The following is a 24,988-nucleotide window of genomic DNA, read 5'->3' as shown; positions in this document are numbered from 1 at the left end:
ATACCAGTACGTTTTAACATGAGGCCATATGACTTGAAATGCAACTTCATTACTGCCAGGTGGTTTTGTACCTTAGACGTTTTTCCAAATTAACATAAGAATTTCACTGGCCCTTATATTTTAGTATTGATAAGGTCAGGGGTACCAATAAACCCATGTACAATATTGAACTACCACCCTATTTCAAATGGGCTCTTAAAGGAAGTTAACAATGTCCTATATGCACACATTTATTTATTTTTATTTTTATTTCATTTAAAAAGAAAGAGTGTTTGTCAGTTTACATTGACACTTTTCACACTAATTGATCAAATACATAAAACATAACCATTAATGTAGTTTATACAAAAGAAAAAGCAACTACTCAAACATAAACAATCGTAAAATTTTCTCTCCACCCCCCCTCTCTCCACATGTGGTGTTCCCCAGGGCTCTAACCTCTCACCCTGGCTCTTTAATCTCTACGTGGCCCCTTTGGCCCACCTGATCGCTACCATCTGCTCCAACTGTTTTGCTGGTGACACACAGCTCTCTTTCAGGATCCCTAGAGCCTCCTACTTTCTCTCGCTCATTTCTGACGGTCTATCTACGAATCAGGATTGGTGTGCCTCCAACGATCTGTGCCTAAATGCCAATCAGACAGAGATCCTTCACATCGGCACTCTGCTCCCGATATCCTTCTCTCACTCTGGCTGCCTTTCTTGAGCCCTCTTCCTTTGACCTTCCTGTGAGGCAAAGAACCTTGGTGTCATCTTTGACTTCACTCTCTCCTTCTCTCCTCACATCACGGACCTTTCCAAGAAGGACCATTACCAGCTCCACCTCCTCAGAGGTACTCTTCCTTTTCTCACTTTCCCCCAGAAGCTGATTGTCTCCAGAGCCCTGGTTCTCTCTAGGTTAGACTACTGTAACAGCCTCTTTCTCAATCTGCTTGCCTCTACTCTCCGCCCTCTGCAACTAATCCAGAACAGGACTGCAAGATTTATCCTTGGCCTCAAGCCTAGGTACCATTTCTCTCCAGCCCTGAAATCTCTCCACTGGCTCCCGGTGGCTGCAAGGATCAAGATCAAGACCCTCTGCATCGTCCACAAGACTTTCTGGGGGTACGGCCCACTCTACATTGAACAGTCTCTACCTAAAGGCCTTCCTTCTCGAACCCTTCGCTCTGCTGCCTCCAACTCTCTGAGGGTCAGACGCTTCTCCAGGCAGGGAGTAGGGGGTAGATCTCTTTCCTCTGCAGGTTATTCCCTCTGGAATGGCATCCCTGCCCCTCTCATACTTGAGCCGAACCATCTGAAGTTCTGGAAGCAGCTCAAGACCTTCCTTTTCTCCCCTGTTTTCTCTCCCTCCCTCCCCTACTGACCTACCTATCTGCTGTGCCGCTGGGCTGCTTGGTTACCCTCAGAATCTCACTGGGCACCAGGTTTCTCTTTGACCAGTCCCCAGCACTGCCTCTGGGCTTGTCACAAGCTACGGGCTGTAACTGTAACCCCTACAGTCCCCCACCTCCTCGCATTTACCCCGAGCCTCGCTGCCCTGACTGCACTTACTCAGAGCAATGCTGCCCTGACCGCACTTTCCCTTTCCCTCACCCTTCCACTTCCCCGTCCCCTCCCCCTGCACTTTGCATTCCACACTTGCACGATCTGAATGACACAAGGCCTAGTAAGATCGTTTGTCTTGTCCTCCCTCTGTACCCTCCCTTGTCTTGTCGCGCCTAGAAACACATGTGTATAGGGGCATTATAAATGACTTGTATCATATAATAACGTGCCTAGTCAGCGATTTATCCCTTTAGTTAAGCCATTTCATGTTGGGTGAGGAAGGCTGGCTACCTCCACTGGTTCAACTTAGGTAATCAAGTTAAATACAATTAGAGCACTAACCTACACAGATTAATGTAGATTTAATCATCCCAAACTGAGCACCAATCATGTTCCCCCTGTTAAGCTCCGAAAAGGTCTTTAACAATAGTTTAGTCAGAGCTAAAATTAGGGCTTGATTGGAGGTTTTCATCAGCCTGCCCCAAAAGCAATTTGTCAAAAACGGAGAAATTGAGTGAATAAACGGACCCAAATGAGTGATCCTCTCTTCCACAAATGCAGGACATTCCATTACTAAGTGGAAAAGAGATTCCAACGGAGCCTGCCCACATGAGGGACAGCCACGAATTTCCTTAGGCAGAACTATTTTAAGACCACTGACCTCTAGCGTTGGAAGGCAATTAACATGAAATTTCAGATACACTCCCTGTGTTTCTGGGATGGAAATTTGGATAGATAGAATCTGAACTTATCAAATGGAAGGAAGAAGTTATTTTTCTCTTTGAACAACTTTAACCTTTCCAGATCCTCAAAATCCATCCTCTTGTCCCAACGCTGTATTCTTTTTCTTTCTTACGTATTCAGAGTCCTCTTGTCCCAACGCTGTATTCTTTTTCTTCCTTACGTATTCAGAATCCAGTACGTCCACAACAATAATTTGTTGGAAGGTTAGACATCTCTTATGGAATTTAGTCAGAAAGGGACTTGTGGGTTTTTCTGACTTAATTCGTTTGTATAAGTAGGACATGCTTCTTTTTGTATATTGTGCCCACCAGGAGGTCTGGCCCAATTCCAGTCTAATCACGCTAATTGGTGCTGTGCGTTGGGAAGACCCAGAACTGATTTCCAGATTTTCCCTTCCAAACAGTCCAAGAATTTCCTGTTCTTAAATGGAATCAACTTGCAACAGCACAAGATCATTGCAGTTACCTTTAGCTTGCAAGACTCTATTAAAGGAGCCAGAGAGTATGCACACAATTTATGTTTTAACCCCCAAATTTAGGTTGCATGCAACTGTGTACCTAGAGGATTGCATTCCCCCTCCCACCTCTCGGCGTGTCACTGGACTGTCCACAGCAGAAGTGTATATGAAGTCAGTGATTACATGACTACACCAGGATTACTATTGGATGCTGAACTGTAAAATGAAGATTGAATTGAGAATTGAGACACTAATACTGTATGTGAATGTCACTGGCAAAAGGTTTGTTTTAAGTCAAATGCTTTACTGAATAAAAAAAATGACTTTCTCCATGAGAAGCCAGTGCTAGATCAGTCTTAAGCGATGACACCACTTCCTAACCACAGAGCAAATTGAGAAAGCGTGTCTGTTTGGCTGAGCACACTTTTTACTGTAGAAATCGCCTTCACTTTGTTTTAAGCACCAAGTACACATTTAGAAATGGCATTCTGTCATAGAAGCATTTAAAGGCAAATAAGACGGCTTGCCTTTTTATTTCCTTTTCACAAGATGCATGTACATGAAGTTTCACAAACATTGTAGCAATAGTGGTTGAGAGTGTTCTGTGTACAATTTCATCATCTCCCAGTGTGAATGGTATAAGGCTATATTTGTATGTATATCTGTCTACAAGCACTCAAAAATCTGCCTCAGACCTGACGGTGACTGGTGTTTGTTCACACAAACAAATAGGTGTCAATACCTTGTCTAGCGCGTTTAGCGGACTTAAGGAAAACAGTGTTTGACGTGAAATTTTATGGAATTGGGGCCAGTTTTGAAAAACATTTTGAAAATGTTTCCTAAAATCAAGCTACCCAAAGTAATCGGATATTAACAGAATATGGAAATCAGAATCTATGAGAGATGACCTGAAGCGAGCAGAAGTGAGCAAGCTGAACCGGAAGCTGAGATCGAAAAGCAACAGAAAGATCGGAGCTGACGTGTTGTTCAATATCACTTATATTCTATGCAGATACACGAATATACTGAAATGTACTGGTTGATGGAATATGGGAAATTGTAGATGGCATGGAGTAGTTCTTCCCTCTCCCACAGCTTTCTATCAAAGACCACATGAAGGTGAGGGGCGACAGAAGAGCTTGGGCCATCATGAGCGGGCAGTCCCTTCAGGAAGTGCTGATGGAGTGGTTCACCAGGCGGCAGGCAAGCCATGAAGGACATTGTACATGTGTATACATGGAGGTTTAATGCACTTCAATTGAAACACAATTGGTGAAGGGCCTTCCAGTGAGAATTAAAGTTAGGTGATCAGTAAATAAGAACTTGATAATGTGAGTAGAAGCACAGGCTGCAGAGTGTAGTTCTGTGGAGAGGAAACCTACTGCATCCCAGGCTGTTTTTTTCTTTTTTTTTTAAATATAGTAGTCACACAATTGAGAAAAACTGAATTCTGTTGACAAAGGTCAAACATTTAAGCACATCTAATCTGCATCACTGTCTCTATTTCTTTAAACGTGATTTCAAACTCGGCCTCTTAAAGTTCTTCCATGTGTCCAGCAGGAGGAATACTAGCCACCACTGAGGCCATGTCATGTTGCTTCTCTTCTCCCAGGTCAGTCCTGTCTGGTGCGAAAGTCGTCTTCTTCTATGATAGGAGTGTCGTTGGGATCAGGTGTTTCCTCCGTTGCAATCATTTCCTGGACACAAGGTTCCACAGGCTCTGAAGAACAGAAGGAAATGGGGTTACTCACAGATTTAAGTTCTATGCTAATGTGCAGGTGGGAAAGAACCTACAAAAGCTGAGGGCTGATCCTGAAAGATGTTTTCCTGCTTCAGTGTGATTTATGTCAAACAAAAGGTGTAAATTCCTCCTTGGCAGATCTTCTGCAAACACTAGTGGTGATATCTGTCCCCTGGCTATTGGGAGTGGGGGTTAAACACAACAAGAACACCCAGCTCTGCATTCAGCCCTCACTGCCGGTGATAAACCTTTGCTGCATAAGGCCTGGGCCTGCAAAAGGTCTATTTTATAACATTGTGCAGACACGCACTATGCCTGGTCTCTACTTCCCACTCTTGGACTGCCACTAATCAATCACTACCAAGAGTTGGCTGACATGGTGGGGCCCAGGCTCCAAATTGATCTGTGTACACAGGACGCGTGCTGGCTCTTGACACCCATGCTGTCAATCACCTGCAATGAGTGCATCAAGGGTGGTGTGTCTTAAAGTTTGTAGATGTGTCAATGTAACTGAAACAGCCCCCATAAGAGGTGTACCTTACCTAGTATTCACTGAACATTATTGGAGCGTCCAGAATCTACCTCCTGTTGCTTAACTCACTCAGTGCATGTGTTGCGAGAGACGTGTGAAAGTGAAAATGTGTGTCTGAAAATGAGTAGGATGGATGGGGTAAGTGGATATGTGTGTGAGAAAATGGCTGTTTTTGTGAGAAAAAGATCTTTTACATTCTTGCATTTGAAATGTAACTTCCGCTTCACTGGCAGAATATTCCCTTAAGAGGAAACTGGGGCACTAACTATAACCTTAGAAACAGAGAGTGTACTCCGCTCACCTTGTTAATGGGTAATTAAAATTATTTAGGATGACCTTCAATGAAAAGAGTAATATTCTTGAGGTGCAGGGGAGAAAATATGATCCTGGCACATGGATCGTAGAATATGCAAATAAACCATACAGTTCCCACACTATCACTGGCTAAAGGAAGCCACAAATTAAATATAAAAGTAGAATAAGGAGTCTCAATTTAATTTGATAAGTAAAGGTAAGGTTTGTACATTTTCAAAGCTATAGGTCAAATGAAAGGCTATATATACACATTTGTATGTAGATCATGTGAATATTCTTAACCAACACATCTTCAAACACAGTCCTGTAGTGCCCATCATTTTCCTTTTAATAGAATGCCCAACGCGTTTCGAGCTGATGTGCTCTTTATCAGGGGGTCATGATAACTTCCTATGTCTGTGGTGTAACAGATAATGGGATTCAGTGAGTCATAGTATACATACATTGTCCATAGAAAGCAGATATATACATTTAGTGAACATATAAGCGAATTCACGCTTAATTAATCACCTCCATCTCATATCGGCATCACAAGCAGTGTTGATAAATGTTCTAATAATTTCCTTATACCCGGGGAATTTCTGCAAAGGCAAATCATGGGAGTCACTTACTATTCGCGTTGAAACAATGAATGTGGTTCGGGAAGAATGAAATGAAGTTACAGAAGATGGCTTCCCGCACTACCCCTATCTTTTTAGATATACTGAATGATCAGTTACGCTTCATTCCCCCATTCTCTACCATATAGATTGAGGAGATTCCTTGTTTTCAACTAGAAATAACCACAAGGTCATTGGTGTCCCCTGTATGCCATTGCCTGTGCACATCTAGAAGAGGTGAGATTAGACACTCTTTGAATTTACTTACGCATTCATTGTTTCAACATGAATAGTAAGTGACTCCCATGATTTGCCTTTGCAGAAATTCCCGGGGTATAAGGAAATTATTAGAACATTTATCAACACAGCTTGTGATGCCGATATGAGATGGACGTGATTAATTAAGCAAGAATTAACTTATGTGTTCACTAAATATTTATGCCTGCTTTCTATGGACAATACATGTATACTATGACTCACTAATTCGCATTATCTGTTATACCACAGACATATGAAGTTATCATGATCCCCCTGATAAAGAGTGCATCAGCTCGTACCGCGTTGGGCATGCTATTAAAAAGAAAATGATGGACACTACAGAACTTTGTTTGTTTGAAGATGTGTTGGTTAAGAATATTCACATGATCTACATATGCATGTGCATATATAGCCTTTCTTTTGACCTATAGCTTTGAAATTTACAAACCTTACATTTACTTATTGATGAGACACAGACCACGCCAGGTAAATTATATGAAGGATTTATTGTATAACTCGTCCAGAGTAAGGTACATAGTAAAAGACCCCCAACACATCCAACAACCAGGGCTTAACTGACAAAGCTCAAGCAACAACAACATACAGGGATCCACAGTGCAGAGTGGGTTTACCTCACAGGGCTCATTCTAGAATGAGCCTGCCTAACCCAGCTTGATCTATGTTCCTCTATTAAACATACTGCATACTTGTCATATATGCAACACACCCCCCTCCCTTATAACAACAAAAAAACCCTATTTTTTTTTTCAAAGATGAAACATAACAACGAAAGAAAGGAATTACAACATATATGGAGGATATACTTATTCATACAGATATAATGTAGGTTTATCTCTTTATCTTCGCAACTCTAGACATATTCCAAATTTGACCACTTTCCAAACCCACAGCATTTCTGAAAACCTGCACAACCCTAACAGGTTCAGAATAAAGGGGCTCTCCTTTCTTTGAGATCACAGCCCTCCTTATCCGAACCCAATCTCCAACTTCACCCACAATTCTTTTTCTTGGATGCTTCTCATTGATTTTTCTCACCCATCTGTCCTTGCGATCATCCATCCTTCTTCTCACATCATCCACCAGCACATCCGTCTCTCTTGATCTGCCCAGCCATGCTGGCGACACCAAAGTGTTCGCCCTTCGACCTCTCATAACTTCAAAAGGGCTTACACCCGTTTCAAGACCTGGAGCCATCCGCAATGCGTACAACCTCTCTCTCACCACCACTCTCTTATCCAGGCCACATGCATTAGCTCCTCGGATAGCTTCCATGATACATTGATTTACTCTTTCGACCATACTATTTCCTTGGGGATAATATAAAGGAGTCCTTTTGTGCCTAATCCCACACTTATCAAGATATTCCAGGAACAACTTCCCCGTAAACTGTGGTCCATTATCTGTGAGAATGCTCCTGGGTGGCCTTCTCTCTCAAACTCACATTCCAAAAATTCTATAATTCGCTGACATGTCACTTCTCTCATAATCTTAAACTCAGTCCACCTCGAGAAGGTGTCAACCAAGACAAGGATAAACCTGCCTCGACCCGCACCCATTTCAACCGGCCCTAAGACATCCATCGCTAAATCCCCCACACTCCCTCAGGTACATTTGACCTACTCATCGGATGGGATACTGCCATTACATTGTTTCCCGATTTAACACAATCGGTACATGCACCAACTACTCTTTCAATTTCACGGTCGATCCCTGGCCACCAGTAATCTGCCTTTATCACTTCTTTGGTCTTACACACACCGATTGTCACAGGTTTCCTTTTTTCTCACCTGTTTTTGCTGCCTTGCGGGATCCTTCGCCAGGGTTTTCTTCCGTGCTGTTCGGGTCTTGTATAAGCCCGCTCAGCCGTCGTCGGATTCCAGGTTTCGTTCGGCTTCTTCGTCCGGGATCAAGGAAACTCCAGGAAGACCAGGAAGGAAGGCCGCACAAGGGGGCGGTCTGCGCGGAACGCGGATGGATACAGGTACAAGGGAAAGAGAAGGAGAAGGAGTGGGTCTGGGAATTCGAGCAGCAACTCAGTTCCAGGAGCACGACTGCGACGCACGTCTAGCCTCAGCTAACGATAGCGTTGAGACGCGTGGAGCCGCAGGGGCGTGGTTAATTTATGGAACGTGCTGCATGGACGTAAAGGTCGATAGACCGCGTTCTGTGAATATGGCCATGTTGGGTGTACTACAGCGAGTAACCCCCGACGTGCCAGGGACCAGGAGGACCAAAAGGGGCGTGATCGATGGATCATGACAGCATGCCCCCTTCTAAAACTTGTTCCACCGGGTTTGCCTGGATGTATTAGATGGAACTTTCTGAGCAATCTGGGGGAGTTTAGCTTTGAGAATGGTTCCCAGGTACGTTCACTGGGTGGATAGCCCTTCCATTCCACCAGGTATTGAAGTTGTCCTCGTCTATATCTGGAGTCACATATTCGAGACACTTCATATTCTAGCTGGTCATTGACAATCACAGGACTGGGTCTAAGATTAGTCCGGGTGGTTTGGATGTAAGGCTTCAATAGAGATTTGTGAAAAACTGGATGGATTTTCTTCCAGGAGTCTGGTAGTTTAAGTCAAAAGGCCACAGGGTTAATGACTTCTTTTATAGGAAAAGTCCCATAATATCGAGGAGCCAACTTATTCAGTCTGAGATGTTGAGGCAGTAGCTTCGAGAATAGCCATACTTTATCCCCAATGGTGTAAGGAGGCCCTGGTCTTCTCCTCGAATCTGCGTAGTGCTTAGTTTGGATCTGTGCCCTTTCTAGATGTTCCTTGGCTTCTCTCTGTACATTGATGAGTGTTTCAATCCAGGAGTCGACTGTTGGAACTGGTGTAGGGTGCGGAAAGACTGAAGGTAATACCGCAGGGTGGAATCCATGGCTGCAAAAAAAGGGGCTGGTTTTAACAGCCGAATGGTCCGAATTGTTGTAGGCAAATTCTGCCACTGGTATTAGAAGCGACCAATCGTCCTGGACCTTAGTAGAGAAACAACAAAGGTATTGTTCAAGGGTTTGATTCACTCGTTCTGTGACTCCATTGGTTTGGGGATGATATCCTGAGGAGAGGGCTCGTTGGATTCCTAGTATCCTGCAGAGGTGTTTCCAAAATTGAGAGATATACTGTGGTCCTCTGTCCGATATAATCTTGGAAGGAAGTCCATGCAGTCGGAAGATGTGTTCCAGGAAGATTCCAGCAAGTTCTGACGAGGATGGTAACTTATACAGAGGTGTAAAATGAGCCATATGAGTGAACAAGTCAATGGTGACCATGATGGTGGTGTACCCTTTGGATGGTGGTAATTCTACAATAAAGTCTGTAGCGATGACTTCCCAAGGTCTTGTTGGTGGTGTAGGCTGTAATAAGAGTCCTGCTGGTTTCTGGTTGTCATGTTTGTTTTGATTACAGACGGAATAAGATTGAACGTACAGTTGAACGTCAGCCTTCATTCTGGGCCACCAGAATTGTCTTTGTATTAGACGGAGGGTGTTAGAAATGCCACGATGACCGGAGGGTATCATGGCAGAGGTTTATTATCTTTTGTTGTAGTTTCTGTGTGGGAATGACCAGGTTGTTATTTTTAAACAGGTATCCGTCCTTGGTTCTCAGATCCCATTGAGTCCTTTTCAAAAGATCCTTCCAGAGTTCCGAAGTCTGAGTTTGCATGCAAATGTCTTCCAGGAGATTGTTTGCTTGAGCTACAAATATTGTATGGGGAAACATCTTGGGATATGCCCGATCTCCCGGAGGTTCGTAGTCTGGACATCGAGAGAGGGCGTCAGCTATTAGATTTTGTGTTCCGGGAACGTGGTGAATCTGGAACTGGTATTGGGCAAAGAAGAAGGCCCACCGAGCTTGACGGCTGTTCCTACATTCCAAGGCCTGCAGTACTTGTAGGTTTCGATGGTCCGTGCAGACCTGGACAGGATGTTTTGCTCCGAGGAGTAGATGACGCCACTCGGTGAAGGCTTGATGGATGGCTAGCAGTTCCTTTTCCAAGACTGAGTAATGTGTTTCACTGGGAGTTAATGTCCATGAAAGGTAAGCGATCGGGTGCTCCATCCTGTCCCCGAATAGCTGTTTGAGGACGGCTCCAATAGCGTAGCTGGAGGCATCTGTCTCCACTATGAATGGTCGGTTGACATCAGGTTGAGCCCGGATGGGAGCTTGTGTAAACTCAGACTTCAACCGTTGGAAGGCTTCCTCTTGAGCTGTGGTCCAAAGGAAGGGAACGTCTTTCTTTAACAGGGCAATGATTGGTTGGACTATCTCGGAAAAGGAAGGTATGAATTTCCTTTAGAAATTAGCTAAGCCCAGGAAAGACTGGATTTGTTTCACAGAGGTGGGACTTGGCCAGGATAATATAGCCTTAACCTTGGATTGATCCATTCCGATGCCTTCTGGACTAAGGACAAATCCTAGGTAGTGTATAGTAGAAGCATGGAAGATGCATTTCTCGGGCTTTGCCAGGAGCTTGTTTTCGTGTAGTCGTTGTAACGCTGCCTTTACATGTTCTTCGTGCTTGGAAATGTCCTTTGAGAATATTAGGATATCGTCCAGATAGACAATCACGAAATGAAATAGCATGTCTGAGAACACCCTATCCATGAAGCGTTGGAAGACCGCCAGGGCATTAGCAAGTCCAAAGGGCATGACCAAGTATTCATAATGACCAAAGGGTGTTCTAAAGGCCGTTTTCCACTCGTCTCCTGCCCTAATGCGAATCAGATGGTAGGCACCCCTTAGATCCAACTTGGTGAAAACAACTGCGCCCCTTACTGCCTCCAGAATGTCCGAGATCAAGGGTAGCGGATAGTGCTCCTTAAGGGTGCATTGATTTAGACCTCGATAGTCCAGACACGGTCTGAGTTCCTTGGTGTCTTTCTTGGGAACAAAAAACAGTGAGGCCCCTGCTGGGGATTTAGTGGGTCGTATGGTGCCATTTGCAAGATTAGTATCCAGGTATTCTCGAAGGGCTTTCTTTTCAGGTTCGGATAAGATGAACATTCTTCCAAAGGGAATCACAGCGGATGGTTCCGTTTCTATAGCACAGTCTTCTGGCCTATGGGGAGGTAACGCCTGGGCAATGGCAGAGGAGAAAACATCAGAATATTCCTGGTATATCTCTGGAACCCGGATAATGTTTGAGACAGAGATTGTACCTTGGTGATTCGTAGGAGGTCCTTCTGATGGTGTCGGAGCAAGGTCTGACATTATGCAGTGGGACATACAAAATTCTGAGCCCAGGAACAAGGAACCCGCTGCCCAATTGATGTACGGATTGTGTTTTTGAAGCCAGGGCATTCCCAAAACCATTGGGTAATGGGCCGACTTGATGATGTCAAATTTTATCCTTTCTCGATGGTGGTTTATGGCAAGTTCGACGTCCTTGGTCTGAAGGGTTATGGGTCCTGAAGAAAGGGGTCTTCCATCAATTGCTTCTACAGGTTGCATGATAGTCCGGGATTCGCAAGGAATATGGTGTTTAAGAACCCATTCTTGGTCTATGAAAATCCCCATAGCTCCACAGTCCACCAGTGCCAGGATGGGATGCGTTTCCTTCTTGGATGGCGATAAGAAGGCCTGTAAAATCACCAAAGAATTTTGTCCAGGAGAGTTCAAGGATGGAATTGATGTGGAGCAGGCATCTCTCTCCCGAACCTGTGCTCCATTTAGGATCGGGAGCTGGCGTTTCCTGAGCGCCGTGGGGGGGCTATTGGGCACTCTCTCACTAAATGTTTGTCTGATGCACAATGCATACACAACCCGGTATGGATCCTACGCATTCTTTCTTGGGAGGATATGGGTCCACGAAATGCCCCTAGCTGCATAGGTTCAGGGTCGTTACTCGAAGTGGAAATACCTCCGGGGTTCGAGGGTATCCCAATGGGGTTCTTCTGGAGTGGCGACTTGCTTTTCTTTTTCTCTGCCTTTCTCTCCTGAATGCGAAAGTCAATCTGCAGGGCAAGATCCAGCAGGGCCTGATAAGAACTTGGGCGCGCCACTCTGGCCAGTTCACCCTTGATGTCTTCGTTTAGCCCTCTTCGAAATAGGGTAAAACAAGCTTCAGAGGACCAATCCGCTTCTTCAGACAGCTGTTTGAAGCATGTGACATACGTAAGCATATCCTGGGTACCTTGTTGAAAGTCGAGTAGACGCTCCTGGGCACTGTAGACCTGCTCTGGGCAGTCAAACATGTTCTTAAGGGCCTGTATGAAGTCATCGTAATCATCCAGGAGAGAATCCCCAGAGTTAACCAGTGGGGTGGCCCAGGTCAAGGCATTGCCGGAAAGATGCGAAATAATAAAGCCCACCTTAGCCCTGGGCGTAGAAAAATAATAAGGCTTGAAAGTAAAGTGGACCAAACATGAGTCAAGGAGTCCACGAAGGCTCTTTGCGGAACCATCATATTTATCAACAACGCCGCCCAGTATTACACTCTCTTTCGTAGCGGATTCACAGGACAACACCAATTGCTTTAATGCGGTGTTCTCTGCCTTTAAATTTTGCACTTCGGTCGTCAGCTCTTGCATGCCACGCATAAGGTCCTGGATGGCCGCTTCCATGTCTGTGTCAAATTCAATCAGGGGGCGTCTCAATCTGTCACAGGTTTCCTTTTTTCTCACCTGTTTTTTGCTGCCTTGCGGGATCCTTCGCCGGGGTTTTCTTCCGTGCTGTTTGGGTCTTGTATAAGCCCGCTCAGCCGTCGTCGGATTCCAGGATTCGTTCAGCTTCTTCGTCCGGGATCAAGGAAACTCCAGGAAGACTCGGAAGAAAGGCCGCACACGGGGGCGGTCTGCAGGGAACGCGGATGGATACAGGTACAAGGGAAAGGGAAGGAGAAGGAGTGCGTCTGGGAATTCGAGCAGCAACTCAGTTCCAGGAGCACGACTGCGATGCACGTCTAGCCTCAGCTAACGATATCGTTGAGACGCGTGGAGCCGCAGGGGCGTGGTTAATTTATGGAACATGCTGCATGGACGTAAAGGTCGATAGACTGCGTTCTGTGAATACGGCCATGTTGGGTGTACTACAGCGAGTAACCCCCGACGTGCCAGGGACCAGGAGGACCAAAAGGGGTGTGATCGATGGATCATGACACCGATATGTCCTTGATGAGCAGATCTTATCAACCTTTCCCTCAGACATCCGGGAACTATTAATTTGTCCCACCAATCCAATAATCCCTCCTTCACTGACAGTTCGATCCTCACTTCCCATAGTGATCTTTCCTCACCAGACAGTAATCATTTCTCAGGCTATCCCTCCTTCACAAAATGTATGATACGTTTCCACACTTCATCAGATTCCATTACTCGAATCCATTCTTGCTTTTCTATAATACCTTCCACGGTAGCAAAAACCATATCACTCTCACCACACACTTTGCTCCCTCCCTCACTTTCGCAATATTCCAATTTCACCCTGGAAGCATGATCTGCTTGCACATTCCCCTTACCAGCCACCACCTCTATAGTAAATTTGTGGCACTGTAATCTTGTCACCCAACAAGCAACTCTCCTTGAGACTTTGTCGAGGCCTTTACTCTCAAATATCGACTTAAGTGGTTTATGATCAGTTCTTAACGTAAAATCCTGACCCCACACAAAATTCTTCAATTTCTCTATGCCCCAATGGCACGCCAAGGCTTCTTTTTATAGAACCGAATAATTAAGCTCCGCACCCTTCAACATGCGAGAGGCATGCATAACAACTAACTCTGTGCCATCAACATCAGGCTGTAACATCACCACTCCAATGCCTGTATCGCTGGCGTCAACAGAAAGGATAGTCCTCTTCCTTGTGTCAAACATTGCTAAAGGTTTTGCCAAATCAATTTTCCTTTTAATTTCCTCAAATTCTCTCTCACACTCCCTGTTCCAGTCAAAAAACGAAACCCTTTCTTAACAACGTCCTTAAATTGGTCACACAGTCAGCATAATTTTCAACAAATCGATGGTAAAATTCAATGGTACCCAAGAACGACCTTAATTCCGCTTTATTCTTTGGTGGTTGGGTTTTCATAATGGAATTTACCAAATCCCTTTTAGGTTTGAGTCCTTGCTCTGATATCTCATGACCAAGATATTCAACAGCTCGAGTCATAAAAACACACTTCTCTCCCCGCAACGTTATACCTCTTGCCTTAAATATTCCCAGGACCATATCAAGCCTTTCTCTCAACTCTTCCTCCTCCTTTCCACATATGAGGACATCATCTTGCAAACACCATACCCCACTGACATCCTTTAATAACTTGTCCATAACCTTTTGAAACACAGAGGATGCTGATATTAATCCTAAACGCATGCGCAGAAATTGATATATCCCCTCATACGTAATGAATGCGGTTAGTTTGCGAGATTCAACGTCCAAACTGATCTGATGGTAAGCACTTGACATATCTAGTTTGGCAAAGAACTTTGCATTCCCAATTCTACTCAACAATTCTCCCATGATGGGAAGTGGGTGGCGATCAGCCACAACACACCGATTGAGTTCCCTTAAATCAATACAAACTCTCAAATCCCCATTACCTTTCTTCACCACCACCACCGGAGAAATCCATTCCACTGCCTTTGCCGGCTCAATGATGCCCTCTTTTTCTAGCTTCACTAGTTCCTCACGTACAGCCCTCCGCATAGATAACGGTAACGGTCTGAGTTTAGCAGCTACTGGACTACTTCCCTCCTTTACAACAATTTTATGGACCATCCCTTTAAGACATCCTACACTTTTGCTAAAAACCTCAGGATATTTCCCAATTACCTCATGACTGTTAGAAATGTTTCTATTTGACCCCGGTATATTAGCCACATTGAGAACCTGTTCCTCACTATTGGGATCTAACTTAATGCCAAACCCCCTCTGCTCCCTCCATCCAAGCAAAGTTTCTCCCTTTTTTGTAACATATATTTTTCCATGTGTCACTCTACCTTTCAACTTGGACTCAGCATTACAACATCCCAAAATGTCTATTCTGTCACCATTATACCCACCAGGGATCTTTTCAGAGGGAAACAAATGTTTCGTAGAACCACCTATCACATTCTCAAATACCACTCTGGACATCAACGTGATTTTTTAGCATGAATCTGCTAGCATTTTAACTTGATGTCCATTCACTTCTATCCAGACAGAGGGATGTTCGCATTCATCAGATCCAGTGCATCGTACCATGTGCACAGTAACAATTTCATTCTCCGACAAATCACCTTCCTCAGACGACACACCATCATACTCTTCTATTAGCAGAGTCCCTTTTCAACCACCAACCCGATAGTTTTTACAACAATTTTCAAAATGGCCCCATTTCTTACAAATGCTACAATTCACACAACTTCTGGGACATATAGGAGATGTGGACAAGTGACGTGCACTACCACATCGAAAGCATAATCTATCTTCTCTTTTCATATTAACTTGTGTACTATCCTTCTGGATACATCTATTTCCTTGCTCATTACCCCCACCTTTGTTTTGAATATTCTCATGGCGTTTACTATGTCTGACTTTTTGTTTCTTTCTCTCTTTTGGAATAACACCTCTCTTATTTCCCATCTTTAAAACCTCAGCAGTTTGAGATGGCTTACTCTCTTTAACTGACAATTTGGCTACACACTGTAATGTATGCTCAATCCTTTTGGCAATACTTATAACCTCCTCTAAATTGGGATCATCTTTCAACCAAATCTCTTCAAGAATTTTATCATTATAACAGTGGAGCATAAACTGATCCCTTATGTGCTCATCTAGTCCACCACCAAATTTACAATGCAGGGACAAATGTCTTAGAGCTGTAATGTAATCCTCAACCGATTCTCCTTCGTGCTGGAACCTCATGCCAAAATGGTACAGTTCCAGTACAGTACTCGTTTTGGATTCAAAATGTTTGTCCAATTTAGCCAAAGCATCATCAAAATCGTTAGAACCCCCTTCCAAGTCTAATTCAGTAATGTCTGGGAGAGTGCCATATATCCTTTACCCTCATACCCAAGAAAATGCATTAACATTGCGACTTTGCGTTCTACTGACATTCCATTCCCACAGGTAGCCTTGACATAGTGTAGGAAACCCTTTTTCCAGGGAGTCCACTTGATTCTTGGTGGATCCGGGGTGGGCATAAATACCTGTGGACCAGGAACTCCAGAAAGTGCCATGACTCAAACTTTACTCCAGGGAGCAGATACTGTACGTTGGTTAAAGACAGTGAAATGCTGCTTTCACCTCAATCCACACAGTGCAGCTTAACTAGTCAAATTGTCACAGCTAATATATATACACTAGCCAATAGACTGCTGCTTTCCCTTCAGTTCACACCGTGCAGCTTAACCTGTAGAAGTGACACAGCTGGTATGTGCATCAGCCAACATGCGTGTAGGTCAACTCACTCCTCCATCTACTCTGCAGTGTCTAATAAGCAAAATCTTCATCGAGCACCCTCACCTGTGCTCAAGAACACGCTCCAAATGCAGCATCTCACTAGGAATATGTTCCAAAATGCTCCAAGGTGCCGGCACTCCGCGTCAACACCGCCTTCCCGATTGGGCCCTGGGTGGGTGAGCGAAGGCAGCGGATCGCTCTCCTCCGATCCGGGAGCACTTCCTGGTTGCAGCTTTTTGAGCTGCAATCATGTGTTCAGGACACGCGCGTGGAGGCGGGCCTCCTACGTCCGGACCAATTGCCGCTCCTCTGCGAGCGGCGGCCCCGGGCAGCAAGGCTGGCCGAGCTCCTTACGTTGTGGGGAGGTTTCCCAGAGCGAGCTCCTCTTTCCTGCAATGGGACGCAGCGACGATCCCCGCGTAAAGCCGCCCTTCACTACTACAAACAGCCGCTCCACCACGCCAAACTTTGCTTTCTTCCGACGGGACGACAAAAACAATCCCTTGGTGGGTCACCCTTCACTACGGCGAACAGCCGCTCCACCACGCCACTTTTTTCTTTTTTTCTTTTTTCGGATGGGGAAGATGACGATCTTCTCGGGCGAGGTGGTGCCATTCCCCTTTACACCGGCGAACACCTGCTCAGCGAGCACCGTGCAAAGGTACTTCCTGAAAGGCTGGCGTGGCTCCAGCCGCTTCGCATGTCATCAGCTGCTACCTCCAGACACTTCCCCGATCCGGCGGCAGCGGATCTAAACGGAGAAAACAGAGTGGCGATCTCCTCCTGAACACAGTGTTGGGGGTCTGTAACCTGCGGGCTGGTCGCCAATCCTGCTTCAGTATCCCATCATCGTCGCCAATGATCAGACACAGACCACGCCAGGTAAGTTATATGAAGGATTTATTGTATAACTCGTCCAGAGTAAGGTACATAGTAAAAGACCCCCAACACATCCAACAACCAGGGCTTAACTGACAAAGCTCAAGCAACAACAACAAACAGGGATCCACATTCCAGAGTCGGTTTACCTCACAGGGCACATTCTAGAATGAGCCTGCCTAACCCAGCTTGATCTATGTTCCTCTATTAAACATACTGCATACTTGTCATATATACAACACTTATCAAGTTAAATTGAGACTACATATTCTACTTTTATATTTAATTTTTGGCTTCCTTTAGCCAGTGATAGTGTGTAGGGGACGGGAGTTCCCCTACTGTGGGAACTTTATCGTTTATTTGCACTATATCCTTAGATCAGTGAGAAGTGGGCCTGGTACTAGTGTGAGGGGTCAGTAATGCTAGGCGGAAAACTGCTTTTAGTTTTCTTAAAGTAAGTCATTTTTATTAAAGTATACATTTGGAAATGAAGCCTTGCTTGCCCTACTCTACCGAGTAATTCGCTACCTAATCTAAAGGCTAAGGGAACAATCTCTAGCATTGGTAAACTGGCCCTCATGCTAAACAACAAACATTAAAAAACAATGATAAAGCAATACAAGACAAACAATTTTGAACAATATTTTGTTGACCTTCACCTGTCCTGGGTCAAATCCCTTTTCCCAGGATTTCAGGTCATCTTCAAAATGTTCAAAGGAAAAGAAAAGTCTTTTACCAGTTCTTATCAGGTCCAAGACAAACCACAAGTTCATCACAAAAAATCCACTCGTAACAATTCTCTGGTTTCGGTTGAAAAGATCCCCTTTCAATTGCAGCAAAGACAATACCACCAATGGTAATCCTGGCTATCTTCTTCAAAATGATTTGTCACAGTTCAAAAGAAAAATTACTTTTAGGACCTCTCCAGTTACAACTTTACAATGGGTTATAACTTCTGCAGTACATTTGGTATATTTGTCAGGATGCTTCTCTTTTTGGTTGCTGCTTTCTTTAACAACCACCCATCTACTGTTATTACTATGAGAACAGCCACTTTTGTCCCACAGTATGCCACTACTTCAAACCACTCCAATGTGACATCCGCTGACAACTTTATATACCACCAAATTTCAGATACTTCTACCACTACTTTGTATTTCTTAATTATAAGGCGAAGTCTGAACGTTGACCTCTTCAGGTAGGCAAGAGACTCTTTCCTTAATGACTTTCTACAAGGGGCAGCCTCTTTGCCTCTTTCATCTGTCTGACTGTCACAAGAATAACCTGCCTCTGCCCACAAGACTTTCCTTTCAGCAGTCTTCGGATTTCCATGTTAACTTATGAATACTCATTCCAAGCACCCAGCTTCCCTTCCACAGCTTTCTCACACCTTTTCTGCACCAGTAATTACCCAGAAGCCGTAGTGCCACTCTTTCAGCTTCAGTTGACAATACCACACTTATATCTGAGGTCACTGGACTGTTAACAACTTCACAGATTAGGTGGATGGGTTTAAACAAGACTGGTTTCACTGTGCAAAAGGATTGCCTCTTGGCTTGGGTAATCCGTGTTCTTCTCTTCAATATAATAAAGAATGTCAATTCTGGAAAATACAAGGTTCAGTCTTCAAAGTCAAAACATAATTAAGTACACACGACCACTCTTTAAGGTAGATTTTTAAACCTAAAGTGTTGAATGTAGTTGTATTCCTGCATAGTATCAATGAGGCAACTTCTGCCTTCTCCCGGGAAACACAATTGCCACACGCAACCTTCCTTTAATGCAGCTTCAACTTGTTCTTACTTGTAACTCTTGTAAGACTTTAGTATTAGCTTTTCGGAATGTATTCAATACGCGTTCCTTCTGAACAATTAAGGACACACCACCACTCCGGTAATTCAGAAAGAGTTCAACAATGGATGGAATAGCTTTTACTTCTCACACGAATGACACAGCTCTTGAAATACATACAGGTGCTACATTTCCATTGTTAATCAACAGTTTAAAGATACTGCACAACTTTTACCCGCTTTACCCACTACGCAAGTTACTTCGGAGCTGGTTACAGTTACCGGCAAGGCTTATGAAGTGAATCTGAATACTGTGCTTCACTCACTGGCTTCAGGGACACTGCGGTTGTGGATTGCTTGGCTTGCCCGACTTCCTCAACTGCGACTACTACTTCAGGCTCACTTGGGACCCATACCCTTTTCTAGCACGGGTGTCTCCAGTCCGGCCACCTTAGTTGGGCGTCTCCATCACTCCTGAAACCCTTGGCTTGCCTTCTGCTTCTGGCCTTGGGCTCCTGCACAGTTTTGGCCTTGAAATCACAGCAACTCGGCTCACCTGGGGAAAACTTCACTTCCAGCACGTCTTCCTCTGCGCAGTTTCTGCAATACATGTTTTGGGAACACAGGACCCTCCCGGAACTTGCAGGTGAAATCTACTGTCTCCACGTTCCAGCATCCCTTCTGAGCTTCCACTTCCTCATGAATTGCCAGCCTTGTGCTTTTCCTATGATACTACTGCTGCCGGCCTTCCAATTCCTGCTCCAGCTCCTTCTGCCTCTGCTTTCCTGCTGGGGCTGGTTATGCCCCGCAGGTTGGACTATTGGCGTCAAGTGTGAGCCATTAGTTTTCATTGCTTGACTCATGCAATGGCTACTAGGCTTAATTGCCGGACCACTTTAGGGGGTTATCTCAGTCTTCCTGGTCTGTTCCCCTCTCCCCATGTGATCCTCCCATAGTACATCACCCACAGGATCGGGATTAGGAAGCATCTGCCTTTCCCTGGCCACATGAGGAGGATCCCAGACCAGGTTTCCGGGGAGAATCCTGTCAGATTCCTCACACTATCTTCCTAGCTGTATTACAAATGGTGAGCTTGGCGCTATATATCTTTGAGGAAAACATATGTCAGAGGAGAGTCTGTGAGCTATATCCCTGTGACTGTAACCTGGATGAAGAAGCAGCTGTGCAATATTCCTTGTGACTGTGAGTTGTATCCAAGAAGAGGCGAGGTGCTATAGCCCTGAGATTGTGGTGAGCTTAGAGAACCTAGGGAGACCAGTATGCCCAAGAGACAAAGACATTTCACACTTTCTTATTTGATCCTTCCTGTAAGCCCTCACTGTTAGTAAAGCGCATGACCAGGGAGATATTTCAGTTTTGTGGTAGAGAAACGCCTACGCCTGTTAAAACTGATATAATATTGTTTCGTCCTCATTGTATATGTTGGCCTATGCCCAGTCGCTTTGCGAGGAAATCCGTATAGCAAGGTCGTGACCTTAAGTGAATAAAGCCTCCATTTTAGGTTAAAGCCGCCATTTTAGTTTATCGTGCAAAGTCACCCTGTGGCCTAAAATGGCCGACCTGTGTTCTCTTGTTCTTACTTTAAACTCTTCAACCTCTGTAGGAGAGTTAATGTCCAATCTGCCTGCAGGCTACATGTTAGGGTCATGTAGACCTTGTCCTTTGTTGACCTCGGAATCAGGGGATTACTTGAATCGGCGATGTTAACCTACAAGTATACAAGAACAATAACGCTATTTGAACACGACATGCGAAACATCTGTTTGACCTGTATTAAAACAAATGTGTAAAGAGTGTAAAGTTAAACCCAGAGAATAATAGTGTTTGTTAGCAAATGTATTAAAAAGTATACCGCATGCATGAGATATGTAAATTAGGAACGAACCTGGCGCGAACCCTAGCCCAGTACATGATTAACTTGTAGGAGGCTGGACATCGTTATGAAGAAACTGTATAAATACGCTGATGTCCAGCTAGCAATTCCTGTTCACTGCTCACATTGAACCCTGCTGGTGGTCTCTGTGATGTATTGACAGCCAAATAGCTATTTGTGTACTTTGTTTTGTAAATTGTACAGTATTGCAATAAAGATTCTGGGAATCTTTACAAGCCCGTGTTGGTGTATTTCTCTTTGCATGGTGTAAAAGCCTTAATATTGTATTTTCTGATTCCACAGATGGCGCCCGAATAGGGACCCTCAAGATCGACTTCGTCTCGTTGAAGGTTGGCTCGGCTATCGGACCGGGATCGGACGGTGCCAACAGAAACGGCCCCTCTGGACGAGAAGTGAATTCCTCGACAGAACAGCACGATCCGATCCCTGAACGGTGAGCTATAGCCCGAGACAACGTCTTGACGAGGGTCCATATATCGAAGTGGGTAAATTTGCCGAAATCACCAGACACGAGGTCCAATTGCCCTTAGTAACCCGATCGGGCCTCCCAGTCCTTTGGTCAGGTGAATTGTGACCCGATTCTTAATTTAACCCTGACAATTTGAATTTGGCGCTTTGTACTCGCGAGCACAATTATTTGACCAGGTAACACAACTCTGATATGCCTGGGAAATTGTCTGCCTGCTTCAGGGCATTATTCCGCAGCGACAGACATTCTTTGGAAGATAGCCGTCCCGCACCACAGGAGGGGTCGCCAGCATGCACTATGTACTGTAAGAAAGGCTTTGGTAGTATAGCATTTAATGACATTTGGCACAGACAGACCAGACATAACTCTCATCTTCGGTGGCCAACCAATGGTAGCTTTGAAATCCCTCGTATAGAATATCTAGAGTCTGTATTGGTAAAGAAAAAGGCTAGACCTGCAGCATTTGAACCATTTCACAGTTGGAAAACAGAAGCTTTGCAGCAACAAAAGAGTAGAGAGAAACATATGCGTCGACATATGACGAGTGCCGAAAAAGCACGGTTATATGATAAAAATAAACAATTGGAGTCAGTTAGGAACACGGACAGAGTGTTTCAATTAGGCATTCAAAAAATGTACCCTTCAAAAGATTTTCATACGTCAGATGAATTGTCACGCTCACCTGATTCCCACGGAGGCGCAGGTCTGGCTTCGAGTGCTGATGCTTCTTCAATGGTGAAGCGCAGGACTCTGAAGATGGACAGGAAGGTCCCCTTGTTACGATCCCCGCAGTACCGCCCACCTCCCAGCGCAGCACAACACCGCCCACCTCCCAGCGCAGCACAACACCGCCCATCTCTCAGCGACATCTTACCTACGGCGGTGGCCTTGGCCGAGCGCCCCCCTTCAGGAGCCATGGTGCCGGGCTCCCCGGAAGAGGAAGGCGGCGCGTGACAGCTTGGAGACTGTGGCCGCGATGGCGCTGGGGTGGATTGAGCCTCACCACCCCGGCGTCCTGGACACCTAGGCAACGCCCACGTGTTGCCGTAGGAGCGGCCCGCTCGTCCAATCATGTTGCTGCTCCCCGGTTGCGAGGGTCACATGATACGCTGCGTCGCTCACGTAACCCGAACACCGGTTTAAAAGAACGCGGAAGCTGAGTCTCCGCGCTTCTGAGCTGTTTCCGGCGATACGAGTGGCGTTGTGTTGGATCTTGGAACTCTGGTTTTTGAACTCTGGCTTCTGTTTATTTCTGGACTGTCTTTGCCTGCTCCTTGGATTTGGTTGCTTGAACTATTGCTTACACGGATTTTGGAACTCTCTGGCGTGAATCATTGGACCTGCGTACGGATTACGGACTTGGCTTTTGGAACTTTCAAAGATTGTATCTCTTGGATTTTGGACCCGGTTTTTCTTGGGATACTACTTGGAACTGCCTTGGAAACTCCCTGACTCAAGGGTGTTTTGGTTGGACTTCGGCTCAGCACCACGTACAGCCCCTAAATGTGGGGGTCCTGAACACCTACCTTCCCGGCTGTCTTCCCGTCCTGGTAGGTCCCACTCCATTATCTTGATTATTGATTATTCCCATATTCTTTACCGTGTACTTACACTCACCTGCTTTTTCCTTTGCAGTGCCTGGTACCCGTATTCACGGCCCTTTTCTCCTTCGCTGGAGCTTGGGGGACGGAGGTACCCATGGACATCGCAGAGGTTCGTTGTAACAGACTGAGAAGCCATCTCTGCTTTGGCTATGGATGCCGCCGCCGGGGACCAGGTAGCTGCTCTGGTACAAGCTATCACGGTTCTCAGAGCCGACATGTCTGCTGCCACGGCAGCTATTCATCAGCGGCTAGACACCATACAAAGCGAACGTCATGCACTCCCCCCTGATCCGGAATTCGGGGACAATATTCCCCAGATGATCCCACCAGCTCCTGCTCCGAATTCTACCCCGGTCTATGTTCCCACACCGTTTCCTTTGGCTCCCCCCGAAAAGTTTCATGGAGACCCCAATAAATTCCGTACATTTATTAATCAATGTAAACTCCATTTCTTGTGCCGCCCCTTAGCCTTTCCCGATTCCACAACGAAGGCAGCATTCACGCTCTCACACCTGGGAGGCATAGCAGCCGCCTGGGCCAACCCACTGTTAGAAACAAACAGTCCCGTATTATATGATTTCGATTTGTTAATCACGGAAATGACAAGAGTGTTTGATACTAGGCACAAAGCACAAACCCGGGACTTAGAATTATTGGAATTGGTTCAGGGTAAGAGTTCATTAGTGGATGACATTACTCGCTTTAATCAATTATCAGTAGAGACGGCATGGCCGGAAAATAAAAAGGCTGTGGTGTTTTATCGCGGCCTAAATGAGGCAATGAAGGATGCACTAGCAGTAGTTCCTTCCCTGCCAGCTCAATATCCCGAACTCGTGGATCTGACACTTCAGGTCGATGCTCGAAGGGCTGAGAGAAGAGTTGAGGCTAAAAGACCCGTTCCCTTTTCAAATCCCAATACCAGCGATTCTCCTCCTGAACCTATGCAAATAGGTGGGGTACGTAGTCCCATTACGCTACCGAAAGGGAACGCCGTCGGACCTCCAACGCATGTTTTTACTGCGGGTTGAATGGACATTATGTCCGGGAATGTCCTCGACGTCCTAAACCTAAGGCGGAGGATTTTCGGAAAGCCCGTCCCTAAATGAGGGGGTTCGGACGGGTCCTCCCTTTTCTTCCTCCTCGCCTGCAACATTTGCGGGACCCATGCATATTCAGGCCCTTCTCTTTTTCCCTGGCAGCACTCCCCATCAGGTATGCTTGGCAATCGATTCAGGAGCCACGGGGAACTACATTGACATCGCCCTCGCTGCCTCGCTTAACTTACCCATCCTGAACAAACGACGACCGGAACCTGTGCAAGCAGTTGATGGTTCATCACTCATTTCGGGCCCCATTAAGCAACAGACAGCTCTTTTAACCCTGGTCATCCACGAAAAACACAAAGAAACCTTGTCATTTGATCTTATCACGACACCACAGTACGGTCTCATCTTGGGTCTTCCGTGGTTGCGAACCCACAACCCTATCATTGATTGGACCCAAAGTAAAGTGTTCTTCGAATCCCCCTACTGTCAAGATCATTGTTTGGTATACCCAGAATCGGTGGCCTCTCCTTCCCAAGTGCTGGGTGCTTTGGCTCACTTGCAGCTCACGGATGTGCAGGATATGGAGTCAGATCCCCCTAACCATGTCATAGGAGTCACCGCTTCTGGCATACCTGCAGAATACAGGGATTACCTGGACGTTTTTGATAAAGGAAAGGCTGAAGAAC

The 24,988-nt window shown here is 45.4% G+C and overlaps 1 long non-coding RNA gene across 1 annotated transcript in view; it reads right to left on the bottom strand.

Moving 5' to 3' along the window:
* Positions 1–229: 229 nt before the first annotated feature.
* Positions 230–24,988, bottom strand: part of LOC138497396 (uncharacterized) — an 84,077-nt gene continuing 59,318 nt past the window's right edge. Inside the window, exon 2 of the long non-coding RNA XR_011278573.1 lies at positions 230–4,465. This is a non-coding gene — a long non-coding RNA (uncharacterized lncRNA). The remainder of the gene's footprint in view (positions 4,466–24,988) is intronic.

This window comes from Ambystoma mexicanum, chromosome 5q, assembly GCF_040938575.1.
Source record: "Ambystoma mexicanum isolate Mex_15411 chromosome 5q, UKY_AmexF1_1, whole genome shotgun sequence".
In the NCBI taxonomy this organism is placed as follows: domain Eukaryota; kingdom Metazoa; phylum Chordata; class Amphibia; order Caudata; family Ambystomatidae; genus Ambystoma; species Ambystoma mexicanum.
This window is presented reverse-complemented; position numbering and strand designations above follow the sequence as displayed.